Here is a 20,643-nt window from a genome sequence, read left to right on the forward strand (position 1 = left end):
TAAAATTTAAATCTTCCTTTCAATCTACAAATAAGGAAAGATATCAAATCTTTTCTTAATCTTTTGTAGAAACTATAAAAGGAAAGATTTAATTTTAAAACTCTCTTTTAAATCATTAGGATTGTTACAAAAAAGGAAAGTTTTATCAAAAATTAAAATCTTCCTTTTAACTAAAAATAAGGAAAGATATCAAACCTTTCACTTAATCTTTTGTAGAAAGCTATAAAAGGAAATATTTAAATTTTAAACTCTCTTTTAAGACCATGACTTCCACATAAGAAAGATTTTAAAAAATAAAATCCTCTTTAATTTAATATGGCCGGCCACACCAAGCTTGGGTTCAAGCTAGGGTCGGCCACCTATTTAAACCATCTCACCTTGGTTTGGCCGGCCCTAGCTTGGGCTCCAAGCTAGGCATGGCCGGCCACCTTAAGGTGGGTAAGAAGTGGGTATGGGTGGGTATAATACTTTATAAATAAGAGGCTACAATAGGGACCGAAAGGAGAAATTAGTTTTGATCTCTCGATGAAATTAAGCTTCCCGTGTTCGCCCCAAACACCCAACTTAATTTCATCAATAATAATTCATACCACTAAAGAATTATTATTGAACTACCGCACCATCCCAAATTATATTTTGGGCTCCTTCTTATCATGAGTGTGTTAATCTCCCTGTGTTTAAGATGTCGAATGTCCACTAATTAAATGAGTTACTGACAACTCACTTTAATTAATATCTTAGTCCAAGAGTAGTACCACTCAACCTTATGAGCTCCTCTTGGGGACATTATCAACATAGATTACTAGGATACAGTTTCTTCTATAATCAACAACACACACTATAAATAATATCATTTCCCAACTTATCAGGCCTCTTGATTTATCGAGCTAAATCTCACCCTTTGATAAGTCAAAGAAATAAATACTAAGTACACGTGCTTGTTACTATATCGGGATTAAGAGCACACACTTCTATAATAACAAAGGTCTAGTTCTTTTATTAAGTCAGTATAAAAAGAACTTACCTTAAATGGGACAGCTCAATACACTCTGAGTGTACTAGCCTAATTTTATAGTCAAGATAAACTAATACCATATTACACTACGACTATTCTAATGGTTTGTTCCTATCCATCTTAATCGTGAGCAACTGTTTATAATTTATAAAGAACTGATAACATGATCTTCTGTGTGTGACACCACACACCATGTTATCTACAATATAAATTAATTGAACAACTACACTTAGCATATAAAGGTAGACATTTGACCAATGTGATTAATATCTAGGACCACTCAACCTTATGAGCTCCTCTTGGGGACATTATCAACCTAGATTACTAGGATACTGTTTCTTCTATAATCAACAACACACACTATAAATAATATCATTTCCCAACTTATCGGGCCTCTTGATTTATCGAGCTAAATCTCACCCTTTGATAAGTCAAAGAAATAAATACTAAGTACACGTGCTTGTTACTATATCGGGATTAAGAGCACACACTTCTATAATAACAAAGGTCTAGTTCTTTTATTAAGTCAGTATAAAAAGAATTTACCTTAAATGGGATAGCTCAATACACTCTGAGTGTACTAGCCTAATTTTATAGTCAAGATAAACTAATACCAAATTACACTACGACTATTCTAATGGTTTGTTCCTATCCATCTTAATCGTGAGCAACTGTTTATAATTTATAAAGAACTGATAACATGATCTTCTGTGTGTGACACCACACACCATGTTATCTACAATATAAATTAATTGAACAACTACACTTAGCATATAAAGGTAGACATTTGACCAATGTGATTCTTTATTTCTAAATAAATGTTTATACAAAAGCTAGGCTTTTAGTATACATTCCAACACCTCCCACTACGACGAGGCACTACCTGTAATTGTGCATCATTTATGACACGTGTTGTAGTTACTTATGGTATCTCATCTTATACTGTTGGTACTAAAGTAGAAGTGTCCTCCCTTATTTTCTCAAGAACAATTTTACTCATGGGCTTGTGGTTCATTACATAGTCCTCTTTTAAAAATCGGGCATTGGTGCTAACAATGACCTTTTGATCTTTAGGACTATAAAACAAACCACCTTTCGTTCCTCTAGGATATCCCACGAACAAGCGAACTTCCGTATGAGATTCCAACTTATCAACGTCTCCCTTCAGCACATGTGCTAGACTACCCCAAATCCGACTGTGTTTCAAACTAGGCTTATGCCCGTTCTATAATTCTATGAGAGTATAGGGTACTGACTTAGAAGGTATGAAGTTCAGAATGTACATCGTCGTTTCCAGAGCATATCCCCAAAATGAATTTGGTAATTCTGAATAACTCATCATTGATCTAACCATTTCCATAAGAGTCCTATTCCTTCGTTCCGCCACACCATTCTGTTAGGGTGTACCAGGTGCAGACAATTGGGATTGAATCCTGACCTTTGATAAGTAACTCCTAAACTCTCCTAAGAGGTACTCTGCACCACTATCAGACCGTAGTGTCTTGATACTTTTACCATGACGTTTCTCCACATCAGCCTTGTACTCTTTGAACTTATCAAAGCACTAAGACTTGTGGCGCATCAAGTAAATGTACTCATATCTTGAATAGTCATCTATAAAAAATAAAAACGCAGCCTCATTTTAATTTTCTTATATAACCCTAGGTTTAACCAAAAAGAACAATCGAATCACAAATTCAAAAAAAAAAACACACAAACTCGAATCACAAATTTGAAACCAAGAATTATATGCCTCTTGTGTTTGGAATTCATACAAAGGAAAACTAGTATGATACAGAAAATAATTACTAGTTATACCTTTCTTTATAAGCAACAACTTCTTGATCTTCTACCGTATTCCTCTTCTAATCTCGGACGTTGTGTGGGCAACGATCTACCAAGATGAGAACCACCCAAACCCTTCTTCTTCCTCCTTGCAAGTTTCGACCAAGCTCCTCTCCTTGAGATGAAGAGTTTCGGCCACCACCACCAAGCTCCAAGGGATGCTAGAAACAAAGCCTCCTTTCTCTCCTTCTTCTCCAAGCAAGATCCGGCCACCACCACAAAGCAACAAAGGATGATGCCGCCGGCCACCAAAAAGGAGAGAAGAGGAGAAGCAAAGGAGCTATGGCCGGCCACCACCAAGGAAGAGAGGGAGGAAAATATAATAGAGTTGTGTTTCATGAAGGCACCCTACCCCCTCTTTTATAATCCTTGGTCTTGGCAAATAAGGAAAATTTAAATAAAAGCTTCCTTATTTTCTTTACCATGAAAAGGAAAATTTAATTAATTAAAACCAATTTCCTTTTCTTAAATTCATATGGCCGGCCACCTCATAGCTCCAAGCAAGGAAAGTTTTAACACAAGAATTAAAACTTCCTAATTTGTTTCCAGAAATTTTTTAATAAAAATTTCTCTAATAATTTTTTCCCTTCATGGTTGGTTATAAAAGAAAATTTTATAAATTAAAATCTCTCTATTAAAACATGTGGATGATTTCCAAAAAGAAAAGTTTTCTCTAAAATTAAAATCTTCCTATCAATCTACAAATAAGGAAAGATATCAAATCTTTTCTTAATCTTTTGTAGAAACTTATAAAAGGAAATATTTAATTTTAAAAATTTATTTTTAAATTATGAGCATGGTTACAAAAAAGGAAAGTTTTTCTCAAAATTAAAATCTTCCTTTCAATTTACAAATAAGGAAAGATGTCAAATCTTTTCTTAATCTTTTTGTAGAAAGCTATAAAAGGAAAGATTTAAATTTTAAACTCTCTTTTAAAATCATAAAATCCACATAAGAAAAATTTTAAATAAAATAAAATCCTTTTAATTTGATGTGGCCAGCCACACCAAGCTTAGGTTCAAGCTAGGGCCGGCCACACAACTTGGCTCATCCTATTTGCTTGGTCGGCCCAAGCTTGGGTTCCAAGCTTGCTTGGCCTACCACCTTAGAATGTGTAACGACCCACCTTCTACTAACTAGGCTGTGAGGCCGATCGTTACATTATGCTGTCAAATTCATGTGCGGAAAGCTGATCTGATAAAAATTTTACGGAACTAATGAATATGCTTCTGTTAATCGCTATACTATCTGAACTTAATGTTTAAACTACCCCTTGAATTGCTGTGGCTATGCTAGAAGGGGTGTTCTAGGTCCTTGCTGTCATCTGGAGCTGAACTAAAGTGTTTTCAGCTAGTACTAGGCCTCTGATCGATCCACGGATCGATCCAGCGTGCTACTGTGCACGAAGACTAATTTGGATCGATCGGCTGATCGATCCCGGTTGGGCAATCGATCCAGTGATTGATTCAGGACCCTACTGTACGCGGGAATTAACGTCTGGATCGATCGGCTGATCGATCCAGTATGTCCAATCGATCCAGTGATCGATTCGAAGACGCGTTGTACGCGGGTTCAACTCGGATCGATCGGCTGATCGATCCACAAACCTTCTGTTCGCGACGAAACCCGGTTGGATCGATCGACTGATCGATCCAGACGTATTCTGTTCGCGGGATAAGCTGCCCAATCGATCAGCTGATGGATCGAGAAGCCTCCAATCGATCGGCTGATCGATCGGGGTTTATGATTTCATATCAGAACCTGATTTCAGCCCTGGTTCGAGCAGAAATCTCATATACCAACTCTAAACTAACTGAAATACATTCTAACAACAATTAACTAGCATTCTAAACATGGCATGGTGCATATTTCACTAGTTAAGCAAACTGAAATGCGAAAACTAAAAGTAACAAGTTTCTAATAGTTAGACTTGCTAAATCCCTAAGATCTTCATTCCAAACTCCTTTTTCACACACACATCTTCGTTGCATTGTCCTCCAGTTTCCGCTAGTCCATCTTTCCTTTACCTTTATCTCCAGTATAAGGAAAAGAGTATCTGTAAGCTTGAGAGCTTAGTAAGAAACCATCTACCTCACTAAAATATGCATACGATGCAATTTATGTTTTTAAAACATGCTATTGAAATCTATGTTGAACATGTTAAAGCATGGCATGGCATACTATCATACAAAATATAGAATCAAAACTGATCATAGAACTATCACATGTATCAATAAGAAAGAGCTAAGCTAAAGCATGAACTGAGCTGAAACTAAAACTAAGCTAGAACTGAATTTAAACTGTATACACAACTGATTTGTGAGTTTTGAAAACTATTTATCATAGATAGATGAAAATAATAATCATGTTGCTGTTTGGGCCCGGCAACTGTACTTGCTATGCGCGCATCCCGAACTAGACCCGGGTTTGTAAATCCCGAATTTAGTAGGATTTACTAGGTTATCTAAACCTAGGGACGACTGTGGGAGCCCAACCCAATGGACATCTAGTCCAGTACAGTGCCACTGCTAAAATAAAATACTGGTTATAGCTAAATTTCTTATTTTGCTATTTCTAGGTTGTCTGAACCTAGAGCTAGGTTATCTGAACCTAGAGGCGACTGTGGGAGCCCACCCATTGGACCGTAGTCCCATATAAGCTGTAATAAAACTGAACATACTGTAAAAATGCTTCTATTGCATTTACTGAGCTATTAAAATGCCTAAGTTGCATTTTAAATGTGCTGAACATACCATCGAGCACTTGGTGTGCGCTATTGCACACCCTATGTGCCAAGAATCCATATACTACTAAACTAAAGCATGAAATCACACGAGAACTACTTATACTGCAGGTGAGGGGTTTCTTACCTCCTGCGCTAGTTTTCTTACGAATCTAGTCGCTAGTTTTCCGGTGGAGAAGATCCCTTCGTCGATCTCCCCGCGTCTACGTGCTCTTCTCTTGGAGAGGAGCGTCCTCGTGCCGGAATCGTCGCCGGAAAGTGTTCTTGGAACCCTTGGAACGGAACCCTAGTCTTCCTTGGCTTGGGTGCCGAGAGGATGAGGGAGAGAAGAGGGTTCGGAGGGAAAGGATTTAACGACTAAAATTAATCAATCCCCACTTAAGTCTCCTATTTATATTAAGTGCTTAATTCGGCCAACTTAAATTTAAATATAATTGGTTCCCTCTTCTTTCAGCATGGCCCTGCTGGGTTCACTTGGTTACTAAAGCTATCTATAAGACATAGGGCCTCATAGGTCTCGGGTTCAATTCCCGCGTAGGCTATTTTCTCTTCTATTTATTTTTGCTACTTCCGCTACTCTAAAAATTCTGTAAAAATATCCTAAAATTCCAGAAAAATCATAAAATATTTCTAAAATTGATTTGAGAATTTTCGGGTGTTACAATCCCCCATACCTTATAAAAAGTTCATCCTCGAACTTAGAATAACTCTGGGTACTTCTGTCTCATACTGGCTTCTGTCTCCCAAGTTGCCTCTTCTGCTGTGTGACTTTGCCAAATAACTTTTACTAATGGTACCTCTTTGTTCCGCAATTTCTTAACTGCTCGGTCTATTATCTGAATAGGCCGACTGTCATAGCTGAGGTCTTCGCGGACTGGTACCGACTGGGGCTCAATCACCTGGGTGGCATCTGGGATATGCTTCTTCAGCATAGAGACATGAAATAAATTATGGATGGCTGACATCTCCTGTAGTAGCTCTAGCTCATATGCTACCTTGCCAACTCTTCTAGTGATAAGGTATGGTCCCACAGATCTGGGACTTAGTTTGCCCTTCTTCCCAAAACGCATTACCCCCTTCATAGGAGCCACTCTGAGGAATACTGTATCCCCAACTGAAAACTCTAAAGGTCTGCGTCGTGTATCAGCATAGCTTTTCTGGCGGCTCTGAGCTGCCTCGATCCTCTGGCGGATCTGCTGTATAGCTGCTGTGGTATCTGCTACCAGATCTGTCTCATACCAGCATATTGGAGATCTACACCTCCGCCCATAGAGAGCCTCGTAAGGTGCCATGCCGATGGTGGCCTGATAGCTATTGTTGTATGCAAATTCTGCTAAACTCAGATATTTGCACCAACTTCCCTTGAAGTCTAGGGCACATGCGCGGAGCATATCTTTGAGTACCTGATTTACCCGCTCCGTCTGACCATCTGTCTGAGGATGGAAAGCTGTGCTAAATTTCAACTTAGTGCCCAAGGCTGACTGTACACACTCCCAGAAGTGAGAGGTGAACCTACTGTCTCTATCTGATATAATGGTCCATGGGACTCCATGCAGTCTGACAATCTCCTTAAGATACAACTGAGCTAGCTGCTCCATGGAGTAAGATATCCTGATAGCTAAGAAGTGGGCTGATTTAGTCAACCTGTCAACTATTACCCAGATGGTATCAAAACCATTCGTGGTTCTGGGTAGTCCCACTATAAAATCCATAGAAATGTCTTCCCACTTCCATTCTGGGATCTGAATAGGCTGCAGAACTCCTCCTGGTCTCTGATGTTCCGCCTTGACCCTCTGACAGGTTAGACAGGTGCTAACATATCTAGCGATGTCTCTTTTCATCCCGGGCCACCAAAAACATTTCTTTAGATCTTGGTACATCTTGGTGGAACCTGGATGCATCGCATAAGGAGTCCTGTGAGCCTCATCTAAAATCTTCCTCTTTAGTTTCTCCTGATCGGGAACACAGAGTCTGTCACCGAAGTATAATACCCCACTATCAGACACTCTGAATTCTCTACTTTCTGATTCTGGTAACCCTTGCTTGATTTTCTGAATTTCAGGATCCTGCTCCTGAGCTGTCTGAATGTCACCAAGCAGGTTAGATGCTAATGTCATAGTAGAGAGCTGTCCTACTATAAGTTCGAGACCAAAATTTGTAATCTCTTTCTATAGGGGCGGTGACATGGCTGCTAGGGATAGTAAGGTAGCATCAGACTCCCTGCTAAGTGCGTCTACCACCTTATTGGCTTTTCCTGGGTGGTAGAGGATATCTATGTTATAATCTTTGACTAGCTCAAGTCATCTACGCTGTCGCATATTCAGATCCTTCTAAGTGAAGAAGTACTTCAGACTCTGATGATCTGTATATACTCTACACTGAGCTCCATACAAGTAATGTCTCCAAATTTTGAGAGCGAACACCACTACTGCAAGCTCAAGGTCATGAGTAGGGTAATTCTTCTCATATTCCTTGAGTTGTCTGGAGGCATAGGCGATCACCTTGCCATTTTGCATCAGTACTGCTCCTAGTCCCAACTTAGAGGCATCACTATAAATATCAAAGCTGTCTGTGTTTTCTGGTAGAGTCAAAATGGGAGCACTGGTCAATCTCCTCTTTAACTCGCTGAAGCTGTTCTCGCAGTCCTCTATCCACTGAAATTTTCTGTTCTTCCTGGTAAGAGCTGTCAGTGGGGAGGCTATTCTGGAGAAATCCTCTACAAACTTTCTGTAATAACATGCTAGTCCCAAAAAACTCCTGATCTCGCTGGCGTTCTTGGGTCTTTTCTAGTTACTCACGGCTTCTATTTTGCTGGGGTCTACCATGATACCATCCTTTGAGATGATGTGACCCAGGAAGGACACCTGATCTAACCAAAATTCACATTTTGTGAACTTGGCGTACAACTGGTTCTGCTGAAGGGTCTGCAACACTATTCTCAGGTGCTCTGCGTGTTCTTCCTGAGTCCTGAATAGATAAGAATGTCATCGATAAACACAATAACAAATCTATCTAGGTAGTCCCTGAATACTCTGTTCATGAGGTCCATGAAAGTAGCTGGAGCATTTGTCACGCCAAAGGGCATGACTACGAACTCGTAATGTCCGTATCTAGTCCTGAATGATGTCTTGGGTATATCCCCTTCTTTAACTTTCACCTGATGATAACCTGATCTGAGGTCTATCTTAGAGAACACTGCTGCTCCCTTTAGCTGATCGAACAAGTCATCTATTCTGGGAAGAGGATACCTGTTCTTGATGGTGACTTGGTTCAGTGCCCGGTAGTCTATGCACAGGCGCATGCTCCCGTCCTTCTTCTTCACGAACAATACAGGCGCTCCCCATGGTGAGTGACTAGGACGTATGAAACCTTTGTCAAGCAGCTCCTGTAATTGCTCCTGAAGTTCCTTCAGTTCTGCTGGGGCCATGCCATAGGGTGCTTTGGAGATAGGATTTGTACCGGGAATGAGTTCTATCTCGGATTCAATCTCCCTGTCTGGTGCTAGGCCTGGTAACTCCTCAGGGAAAATTACTGGGTAGTCACATACGACTCGGACCTCTGCTAGCTGTTGGCCCTTGTCCTGACTGGCATTGACTACATGCGCTAAAAATCCTGTACATCCTGAATCCATTAATTTTTGTGCTTTTAGAGCCGAGAGAAACTTCTTGGCCTTTCTCTTGGGCTCTCCTCTGTACTCAAACTGCACTCCTGCTTCGGGTTGGAATATAACTTTCTGTTTACGGCACTCTATGGAAGCACCGTACTTGATCAGGAAGTCCATTCCCATGCACTATCAGATCGCCAAACAGCTCTCTGTCTGCTATAATGACTGGCACTGCTCTAAGCCAGTGCGTAGATGCCATAATTTCTCCCGAAGGTAGCGTCGTCAAAAACTGCCCACTGAATACCTCTGGGGGTACTGCTAACTTTTCGGCGAATGCCCTGGATATATAAGAATGGGTTGCCCCAGTATTGAATAAGACAATTGCACTTTGCTGTAAAATACTAATCTGACCTGTAACAACTGTCGAGGCATTCGCTATGTCTTCTCTGGTTAAGGAGTAAATCCTCGAATTTGTCATAGCTGGAGGGGCTTCTAGTCTACCCTGGCTGATATGTGGACCATCTAAAGCGGCCTGCATCTGATGTAGCTGTGCTGGCTGGCCTCCATACTGTATCGGCTGTGGTTGAGGAAGACTTATCTTGTTCGGGCATTGCTTAGCCATATGCCCTTCCTGTCCACATTCAAAGCATCCTCGTGTGCCCTTGCGACAAACTCCTGGGTGAAATTTCCCACAAGTAGCACATTTGGGATAACTAGGCTGTTTGCTGGCTGGTCCTCCCTTTGGGTAACTCCCTGGTTTGCGCTTGTTGCAGGAGTTCCCTTTCCAGTTAGAGCTGTGGCCCTGTTGTTTCTGAGTACCTGAGCCTCCTTGCCATTTGGACTCTGAGAGGACTTGCTTCTTCTGCTTGATACTGTTCTGATAGTGCTCGGTGGTCAGAGCACTGCTGACTAGTTCCTCGGTGGTTTGTGGCCTATGAACGCCGCCAGCCACGTTCATTGCTATTTCCGGCCTCAGCATCTTGAGCATCAACCGGACTCGTTCTTTTTCTGTGCTGACTAGTTCGGGGCATAGACGAGCAAGTCTATTGAATTTCTTCACGGCTTCCTCAACTGATAGGTTGCCCTGACGAAACTCAGTGAACTCGTCGTAGTGGCGGTTTGTGATCCGCATATGAAAGAACTCCTCGAAGAATTCTTTCTCGAAGTCAGCCCATGTCATCTGGTTCACTGGGCGCTTCGCTCTAATTCTCTCCCACCACATACGTGCATCTCCTGTCAAGCAGAAGGAGGCGCACTTCACTTTTTCATGCTCTGGCCAGTCCAAAAGCTCCATCGTACTCTCCAGTGTTTTGAACCAGGTTTGGGCATCCCATGGTTCACTGGTGCCTGAGAAGTTCTCGGGCTTGACTCTCTGCCACTAGATCAGATAGGCTTCTCTCTTTGCCTCTGCTACTGCGGCTACTGGTACTGTAGGCTGGACTGGTGGAACCTCAATAACTACTGGGGTTGCTATGTTTGGTTTAAGGTGGCTATCTCCTGTTGCTGTTCTTCTAACTGTTTCTGTAACTGAGCCACTACTGCTGTAAGGTCTGGGGGAGGCACTGAACTGCCTGCCTCATGCTGGGGCTCAGTAGCTGGTGCCCTTCTAGCTGGGCATTCTCGTGTCATTTTTAAAGGAACAAAGGACATACATAACTAAAGCGTCATGTTTACATAGCTAATACTATCATGTTAGTTACTATCACAGATAAGCATACTTTAGTTATCTACAAACATGAAAGCAATAAACATAACAAAGTGAGAGGTATTCTTACTTGGAAGCTGCAGGTTCAATGCTGATGTGTGTGTAGGAAGTATGGAACTTTCTGCTCTGATACTACTCTGTAACGACCCGCCTTCTACTAACTAGGCTGTGAGGCCGATCGTTACATTATGCTGTCAAATTCATGTGTGGAAAGCTGATCTGATGAAAATTTTACGGAACTAATGAATATGCTTCTGTTAATCGCTATACTATCTGAACTTAATGTTTAAACTACCCCTTGAATTGCTGTGGCTATGCTAGAAGGGGTGTTCTAGGTCCTTGCTGTCATCTGGAGCTGAACTAAAGTGTTTTCAGCTAGTACTAGGCCTTTGATCGATCCACGGATCAATCCAGCGTGCTACTGTGCACGGAGACTAATTTGGATCGATCGGCTGATCGATCCCAGTTGGGCAATCGATCCAGTGATCGATTCAGGACCCTACTGTACGCGGGAACTAACGTCTGGATCGATCGGCTGATCGATCCAGTATGTCCAATCGATCCAGTGATCGATTCGACGACGCGCTGTACGCGGGTTCAACTCGGATCGATCGACTGATCGATCCACAAACCTTCTATTCGCGACGAAACCCGGCTGGATTGATCGACTGATCAATCCAAACGCATTCTGTTCGCGGGATAAGCTGCCCAATCGATCAGCTGATCGATCGAGAAGCCTCCAATCGATCGGTTGATCGATCGAGGTTTCTGATTTCATATCAGAACCTGATTTCAGCTCTGGTTCGAGCAGAAATCTCATATACCAACTCTAAACTAACTGAAATGCATTCTAACAACAATTAACTAGCATTCTAAACATGGCATGGTGCATATTTCACTAGTTCATGACTTTTAAGCAAACTGAAATGCGAAAACTAAAAGCAACAAGGTTCTAATAGTTAGACTTGCTAAATCCCTAAGATCTTCATTCCAAACTCCTTTTTCACACACACATCTTCGTTGCATTATCCTCCAGCCTCCACTAGTCCATCTTTCCTTTACCTTTATCTGCGGTATAAGGAAAAGAGTATCTGTAAGCTTGAGAGCTTAGTAAAAAACCATCTACCTCACTAAAACATGCATACGATGCAATTTATGTTTTTAAAACATGCTATTGAAATCTATGCTGAACATGTTAAAGCATGGCATGGCATACTATCATACAAAATATAGAATCAAAACTGATCATAGAACTATCACATGTATCAATAAGAAAGAGCTAAGCTAAAGCATGAATTGAGCTGAAACTAAAACTAAGCTAGAACTGAATTTAAACTGTATACACAACTGATTTGTGAGTTTTGAAAACTATTTATCATAGATAGATGAAAATAATAATCATGCTGCTGTTTGGGCCCGGCAACTGTACTTGCTATGCGCGCATCCCTAACTAGACCCGGGTTTGCAAATCCCAAATTTAGTAGGGTTTACTAGGTTATCTAAACCTAGGGACGACTGTGAGAGCCCAACCCAATGGACATCTAGTCCAGTACAGTGCCACTGCTAAAATAAAATACTGGTTATAGCTAAATTTCTTATTTTGCTATTTCTAGGTTGTCTGAACCTAGAGCTAGGTTATCTGAACCTAGAGGCGACTGTGGGAGCCCACCCATTGGACCGTAGTCCCATATAAGTTGTAATAAAACTGAACATGCTGTAAAAATGCTTCTATTGCATTTATTGAGCTATTAAAATGCCTAAGTTGCATTTTAAATGTGCTAAACATACCATCGAGCACTTGGTGAGCGCTATTGCACACCCTATGTGCCAAGAATCCATATACTACTAAACTAAAGCATGAAATCACACGAGAACTACTTATACTGCAGGTGAGGGGTTCCTTACCTCCTGCGCTAGTTTTCTTACGAATCTAGTCGCTAGTTTTCCGGTGGAGAATATCCTTTCGTCGATCTACCCGCGTCTACGTGCTCTTCTCTCGGAGAGGAGCGTCCTCGTGCCGGAATCGTCGCCGGAAAGTGTTCTTGGAACCCTTGGAACGGAACCCTAGTCTTCCTTGACTTGGGCGCTGAGAGGATGAGGGAGAGAAGAGGGTTCGGCGGTGAGGGTTTGAGGGAAAGGATTTAACGACTAAAATTAATCAATCCCCACTTAAGTCTCCTATTTATATTAAGTGCTTAATTCGGCCAACTTAAATATAAATATAATTGGTCCCTCTTCTTTCAGCACGGCCCTGCTGGGTTCACTTGGTTACTAAAGCTATCTATAAGACATAGGGCCTCATAGGTCTCGGGTTCAATTCCCGCGTAGGCTATTTTCTCTTCCATTTGTTTTTGCTACTTCCGCTACTTTAAAAATTCTGTAAAAATATCCTAAAATTCTAGAAAAATCATAAAATATTTCTAAAATTGATTTGAAAATTTTCGGGCGTTACAGGATGGGTAAAAAGGTCGGTATAGGTGGGTATAATACTTTATAGATAAGAGGCTATGATAGAGACCGAGAGGAGGAATTGGTTTTGGTCTTCCGATGAAATTAAGCTTCCCGTGTTCGCCCCGAACACCCAACTTAATTTCATCAATAGTAATTCATACCACTAAAGAATTATTATTGAACTACCGCACCAATCCCAAATTACTTTTTGGGCTCCTTCTTATTATGAGTGTGTTAGTCTCCCTATGTTTAAGATGTCAAATGTCCACTAATTAATTGAGTTACTAACAACTCATTTTAATTAATATCTTAGTCCAAGAGTAGTACCACTCAACCTCATTGTCGTGTCGGACTAAGTCCACCTGCAGGGTTTAACATGACAATCCTTATAAGCTCCTCTTGGGGACATTATCATCCTAGATTACTAGGACACAGTTTCCTTCTATAATCAACAACACACACTATAAGTAATATCATTTCCCAACTTATCGGGCATATTGATTTATCGAGTTAAATCTCACCCTTTGATAAGTCAAATAAATAAATACTAAATATATGTGCGTGCTATTATATTAGGATTAAGAGCACACACTTCCATAATAACTAAGGTCTTGTTCTTTTATTAAGTCAGTATAAAAAGAACTTACCTTAAATGGTCATGCTCAATACACTCAGAGTGTACTGGTGTAATTTTATAGTTAAGATAAACTAATACCAAATTATACTACGACTATTCAATGGTTTGTTCCTTTCCATTTTAGTCGTAAGCTACTGTTTATAATTTATAAAGAACCGATAACATGATCTTCTATGTGTGACACCACACACCATGTTTTCTACAATATAAATTAATTGAACAACTACACTTAGCATATAAATGTAGACATTTGACCAATGTGATTCTTATTTCTAAATAAATATTTATACAAAAAACTAGGCTTTTAGTATGCATTCTAACAATCTCCCACTTATACTAAAAGACTATACTGTCATATACCCTTCCATACATCTGATTCCCAACTCTTTAACATGCCCATCAAAAGCTCTTGCCTTAAGGGCCTTAGTGAAAGGATCTCTCAGGTTATCATCTGATTCAATCTAGGCAGCAACAACTTCTCTTCGTTATATGATGTCTCGTATTGGGTGGTACTTGCGCTCTATTGTGTTTACTTACCTTATGGACTTATGGTTTCTTCAAGTTTGCTACTGCACTACTATTATTACAATAAATTATAATAATTCTTGGATAAACCAGAAATCATATCTAAGTTCATCATGAAGTTTCTGAACCATTTAGCTTCTATGGTTGCCTTAGAGGCTGCCACATACTCAGCTTCTATGGTGGAGTTCTAAAAACATCTATGCTTAACACTCCTCTATTGTTATGGCTTTACCTCCTAAAGTAAACACAAAACCCCGAGGTCAACTTACTATTGTCCCTATCTGATTGGAAATCAAAATCCGTGTAACCCACAGGGATCAAATTATCTGCCTTGTAAACTAGCATATAATCTCTAGTCCCTCTAAGGTACTTTAATATATGCTTTACGACAGTCTAATGTCCCGGTCCTGGGTTACTTCGATATCTGTCACGCCCCGGGGGAGTCCCTGATCGAAGAAAATTTCGGCAGCACCTCCCCTGTACGGCTGACAATCTGAAGCATTTCTATAGACACAATATATATCAGCCACATGCGGCTGGAATATATACATAACCACGCAGTTAATAATCTCAGCCTACACGGCTGGACAAATATAACAACAACCATGCAGTTATATATATTTTTATCAGCCCACTCGGCTGAAATCAAAACCAACACAACGAAAAAACATAAAGACAAGCCCATACAAAACAAAACAAAACACTGCTAGCCGGCTAGGCTTACACCACACAACAACACAACAGGAACAAAACCGAAACACACAAAGCCAAATACACACATGTCATATACCAAGATAAAATAAACAAAAGAAAAAGGCGGAGACATGTCTTCTGATGTGACGTGGGAACCGGCAAACAGGATACTCCAAGCGACTCCATAACAACCTGGTACCTGAAAGGATAGTTTCCACGGGGGTGAGTTCAACAACTCAGCGAATACCAATAGACATGCCTAGTAAGATATATCTAACAGCAATAAACATGAAATACAGCTTCCTAATCATATATAGGAAAAAATGCAAAACTGAAAGGTAACTGAGGAAGCTGTACTCACCAGGAACTCCTATCCAGAACAAAAGGGTCGTCAACTTGAGAGTGTCATAAATCCTATATGCATGTCAAACATATGCATCCAACCAAATGCAGCAAATAAATGCAGCAAACACAAGTAATAAATGCATCAATGCATATGATGCCAATAACATGGTCACCCCTGACGCCAGTCAGCCATCTCACACACAATGGTGAGACCGAGTGGGTAGGGTTGTAACAACCGTGCACTCTGACATCACTACCCCTGATGAGTGACCGAGTGGACGGGATGCTGTCAGAGTACACCTATCCTCCTACCCCAAATCATAAATGGGGGAGCTCAATGCTCTCATCTCCTGGTACACAGTGACGGGGAGGAAATCTCTGCCGGCTACCACGCTGTGTCACACTACCCATGAGCGGACCAACGGAGCCAAACAAAGTCCAACTGCCTGCCGGCTACCACGCTGCTACACTAAACCAACGGAGCCAAACATAGCAGAATTGTCTGCCGGCTACCACGCTGAGTCCTCAGACCAACGGAGCCAAACAGCAGAACCGCCACATACCTGTTTGATATACCACTAACCCATGAGTGGTGGTGTGTACAGATTCATGTAACTGGCGATATGCTCACAATAATGGAGTCGACTATCGCTCAGCATGCAATCATGATGCATGACACTAAGCATGGCAATATCCTGATCAGTATAGTAATATCCATACATATATAAAATGGGTACCACAGTATCGATGGTCAGATCTGAGGATCTAAGGTACACAGGTCAGGTATGGTATAAAAAACCTAGGTATCAGATAATCTAGATACACATGCCAGAAAATAAAATCTAGAACCTAGTCCTAACCTCAGTAAAGCATGGTATGTCACTTACTCTAGGGACTAAGGTACTCATGGCAATAATCATGAAACGTAAACATGGATACATAACAAACGCCCAACAGAACATGCTATGGGTAACAAACAGTGACATACCAAAGGCAAACATGATCATTGCTTGTAGCTATAAAATACTATGCATATCCAATTGACAATATCATAAAAGATAAGTCAAGAGGTACCCGCCTCCGATATAGATCGAATCGAACCAATTCGATGTCGAGACGCCCATCTTGAATTACAGTCCTCAATATATAGCTGTGCTTTTGCTGCTGGAACAAGAAAATGCTGTAGGGTTTGCTACCAAAACCATGAACTCCCCACAGTACACAATTCCTGCTGAAATCCTTCCCACTGATCAGACCAAGTTGAATTCAATAAGTGGGATCACAAATCATGCAACAACCTAATCTTACCTCACTGAACCACACTGATATCAACCGGATCAAAGATGGATATCATGGAAACAACTAGGCATTCAGTGATATGGTAGCCAGAATCCTGTGGCCAAATCCCAATTCTGTGCTGGCAACTTTCCCCTTTACTAGAGACCAAATAGAAGGTGCTGCAGCCACTTCCCTGCTTGGATCCGCAAGCTAGAGAGTCAACACAAGAGATTCACAAATCAGAGGAGGATCATTGATCCACTGCAAAGTTTGTGGCTGCTGGACTCAGGTGGCTGAAATGAATGGCTGTCAAATCCCAAAAACACCACAACACTTAATTCTCCTGGCTCAACTTGACCTAAACCGCAACAAGAAAGGAAATCCAAGATCTGATTAGAAGAACCAGCAAAGGAAGAATTAACCCGTCACTTCCCTCCTAGTCCAGGACCGGATCCTCACCTCTATGTCCTGAGCCCCAATCGGCGCCGACGATCTAGGGCATGCTGTAAGGTCGGCAAATGTAGAGAAGCGGTGCCAGGCAGTGTCAGCGTTGCTCCCTTCGGCCTCAAGTGGTGGCGCCGTCCGGTGCGACATCGGAAAGGAAGAGAAGGAGAGGTCAGCTCTAGGACTGAGGAGAAGCGGCACCCGGCGTCGGCAGCACTGGTCGGATCTGGTGGCCGGCGGAGGTGGATCAAGGGTTGGCGTCGCGTCAGCCAGAGGAGAGGAAATCGGAGTAGAAGCTATAGGGCAGAGATCCGGAAGAAGACAGGATGAAGAAAGGATCGCGTCGCCGATTTTGGAGAAGAAAACCATCGGGCATGGGTAAGGGCACGGCGTCGGGGAGAAAGAAACGGAGGAAATAAAATGAGAAAAGAAAATATATAAAGAAAAATCAACTTTTCCTCACTAAAACAGGGAAACCTAAACAGGCTTTTCCGGGCCCACTTTTATCCCCGAAAACTCGTCCATACGAGCTCCCAAAAATTCCCAAAAAATCTCCAAAAATTCTGGAAAATTCCCTTATCATTATTCCCCATTTTCCCGATATTTTACAATATCTGCTAACTATGCCCTGGGTAAAATAGATATCCAGTCTCGTATACAGCATTACATACATTAGGCTTCCGATAGCCGAAGCATAAGGAACTGCCTTCATGTCCTCTATCTATTTGGATGTCTTTGGAGACATCTCTTTAGATAAAGATTCTCCATGCCCAAAAGGTAGAAAAATTTTCATGGAGTCTTGCATGCTAAAACGAGCTAGGATAGTATGAAGCTCGGGATAAGTATAACACTCTTTTCTTGTGATCCCTTTGATCCCGAGAATATGTGCGCATTCTCCCAAGTCCTTCATATCGAATTGCTTGGACAACCATACCCTTACTTCTGACAACACTTTGATATTGTTTCCAACTACCAAAAATATCATCTACGTATAGTACAAGAAATATCACCACGTTTTCATCACACTTCTTGTATACGCAAGACTTATCCAGACACTGAATAAATCCATAGGTCTGGATTACTTCATTAAACCGGATGTTCCAAGACCTTGAAGCTTTGCTTCAGTCCATAAATAGATTGATTGAGCTTACATACTAGATGCTCTTTTCCCTTTGCAATGAACCCTACTAGTTGCTTTATATGGATGCTTTCTTTAAGACTTCCATTAAGGAAAGCTATCTTGACATCCACTTGTCAAATCTCATAATCCATATGAGCAACAATAGATAAGAGTATCCGGATAGACTTAAGCATGGCTATCGGTGAAAATGTTTCCTCATAATCGATACTCTTTTCCAACAAGCCTTGCTTTGAAAGTTTTCACCTTCCCATCTGTCCTTCTTTTTCTATTGTAGACCAAATAGCTTTTACACCATTTGGTGATTCTACAAGCTCCTAAACTTTATTAGAATACATATATTCTAATTTAGTATTCATTGCTCTTTGCCAAGATGCTGCATCTTTATCTTGGAGTGCTTCATCATATGTCCGGGGATCAGGTTCATGTTCACCAGTGATCAAGTCCAAAGACTCTCCCAAAACATGAATCTTTCAGGTTGCCTAACAACCCTCCCACTACGACGAGACACATTGTGCAATTGTGTATCATTTTGTGATACGTGTTGCAGTTTCTTGTAATATTTTATCTTGTATAGTTAGTACTAGATTAGACATGTCCTTTATTATTTCCTTAAGAAAAAATTTACTTATGGGCATGTGGTTCATTACATAGTCCTCTTCTAAAAATCGAGCATTGGTGCTAACAATGACCTACTGATTTTTAGGACTATAAACCTCCTTTCGTTTCTCTAGGATAACCCATAAACAAGTGAACTCTTGTTCTTAATTCCAACTTATCAGTGTCTCCCTTCAGCACATGTGTTGGACTACCTCAAATCCAAATATGCTTTAGACTAAGCTTACGCCCGTTCTACAATTCTATAGGAGTAGAGGGTTCTGATTTAGAAGGTACTATGTTCACTTCCGTTTCCAGAGTATATCCTCAAAATGAATTTGGCAATTCTGAATAACTCATCATCGATCTAATTATTTCCATAAGAGTCCTATACCTTCTTTCTGCCACACCATTCTGTTGGGGTGTACCAGGTGCAGTTAGTTGGGATTTAATCCCGACTTCTGATAAGTGTCTCCTAAACTCTCCTAAGAGGTACTCGCCACTACGATCTCACCGCGGTGTCTTGATACTTTTACCTTGACGTTTCTCCGCATCAGCCTTGCACTCTTTGAACTTATCAAAGTACTTAGACTTACAGCGCATTGAGTAAATGTACCCGTATCTCGAATAGTCATCTATAAAATAGACGAAATATTTGGAACCACCTCTTGCTTGGATAGTCATAGGTCCACACAAATCAGAATGAACCAATTCCAATACATCTTTGGCTCTATACCCCTTAGACTTAAAAAAAAAACCTCTTGGTAATTTTTTCTTCCAAGTAAGACTCGAAGGTTGGAAAGTTTTCCACCATCAATGAACCCAAAGGTTCATTGGCTATTATCCTTTGAATCCTACTCAAGTCAATATGACCTAGCCTTAGATGGTAAAGATATGATTTGTTCATTTTCGAAGGTTGCTTTCTCTTATTAGAGTTAGAAGATGTGTTATTAATTTCCATTTGTTGCATCGTGGGAGTTATTGGATTATAAATTGTCAACCAACGTACCAGAACAGATAACTTCCCTATTATTCTTGATAACAACTTTGTTATCAAAAGGGATAGAATATCAAGTTCTTTGATATAGTTTAGAAATTGAATTCAAGTTCTTTCTAAACTTGGTATGTAAAGACAATTTCTCAAAATACATGTTTTATTCCTATCAGAGGATAAACATCTCCCACTGCAACAGCTGCTACTTTTGCAGCAGTACCCATATAGACGGTGTTTTCCCTTTCATATAGTTGCCAGGTTTTCTGGAACCCCTGCAATGAATTGCACACATGATCAGTGGCTCCTGTATCTATACACCAGGTACCGGTAGATAACACCACTAAACATGTTTCAACAACTAATGAATAAAATACACTTTTATTGTTCTTATTTTTAGAGGACAGTCCACCTTAGAGTCCAAGTTTTGTTTCCAATTATAATTGGGACTACTAAGTCTATTCTATAGTATAACAGCTAGGGGATTGACTAACATTTGAAATCTTAAGAATCACAAAAATATTTGGTCAAGACCAACACCTCAAAATCCCCATGAATTTTGTATGTCACGTTAGTGTGGACGTATACAAATTCAATTTTTAAGAGAAGATTTTATCCATTAATTTTATTAT

This window comes from Zingiber officinale, chromosome 1B, assembly GCF_018446385.1.
Source record: "Zingiber officinale cultivar Zhangliang chromosome 1B, Zo_v1.1, whole genome shotgun sequence".
NCBI lineage: Eukaryota > Viridiplantae > Streptophyta > Magnoliopsida > Zingiberales > Zingiberaceae > Zingiber > Zingiber officinale.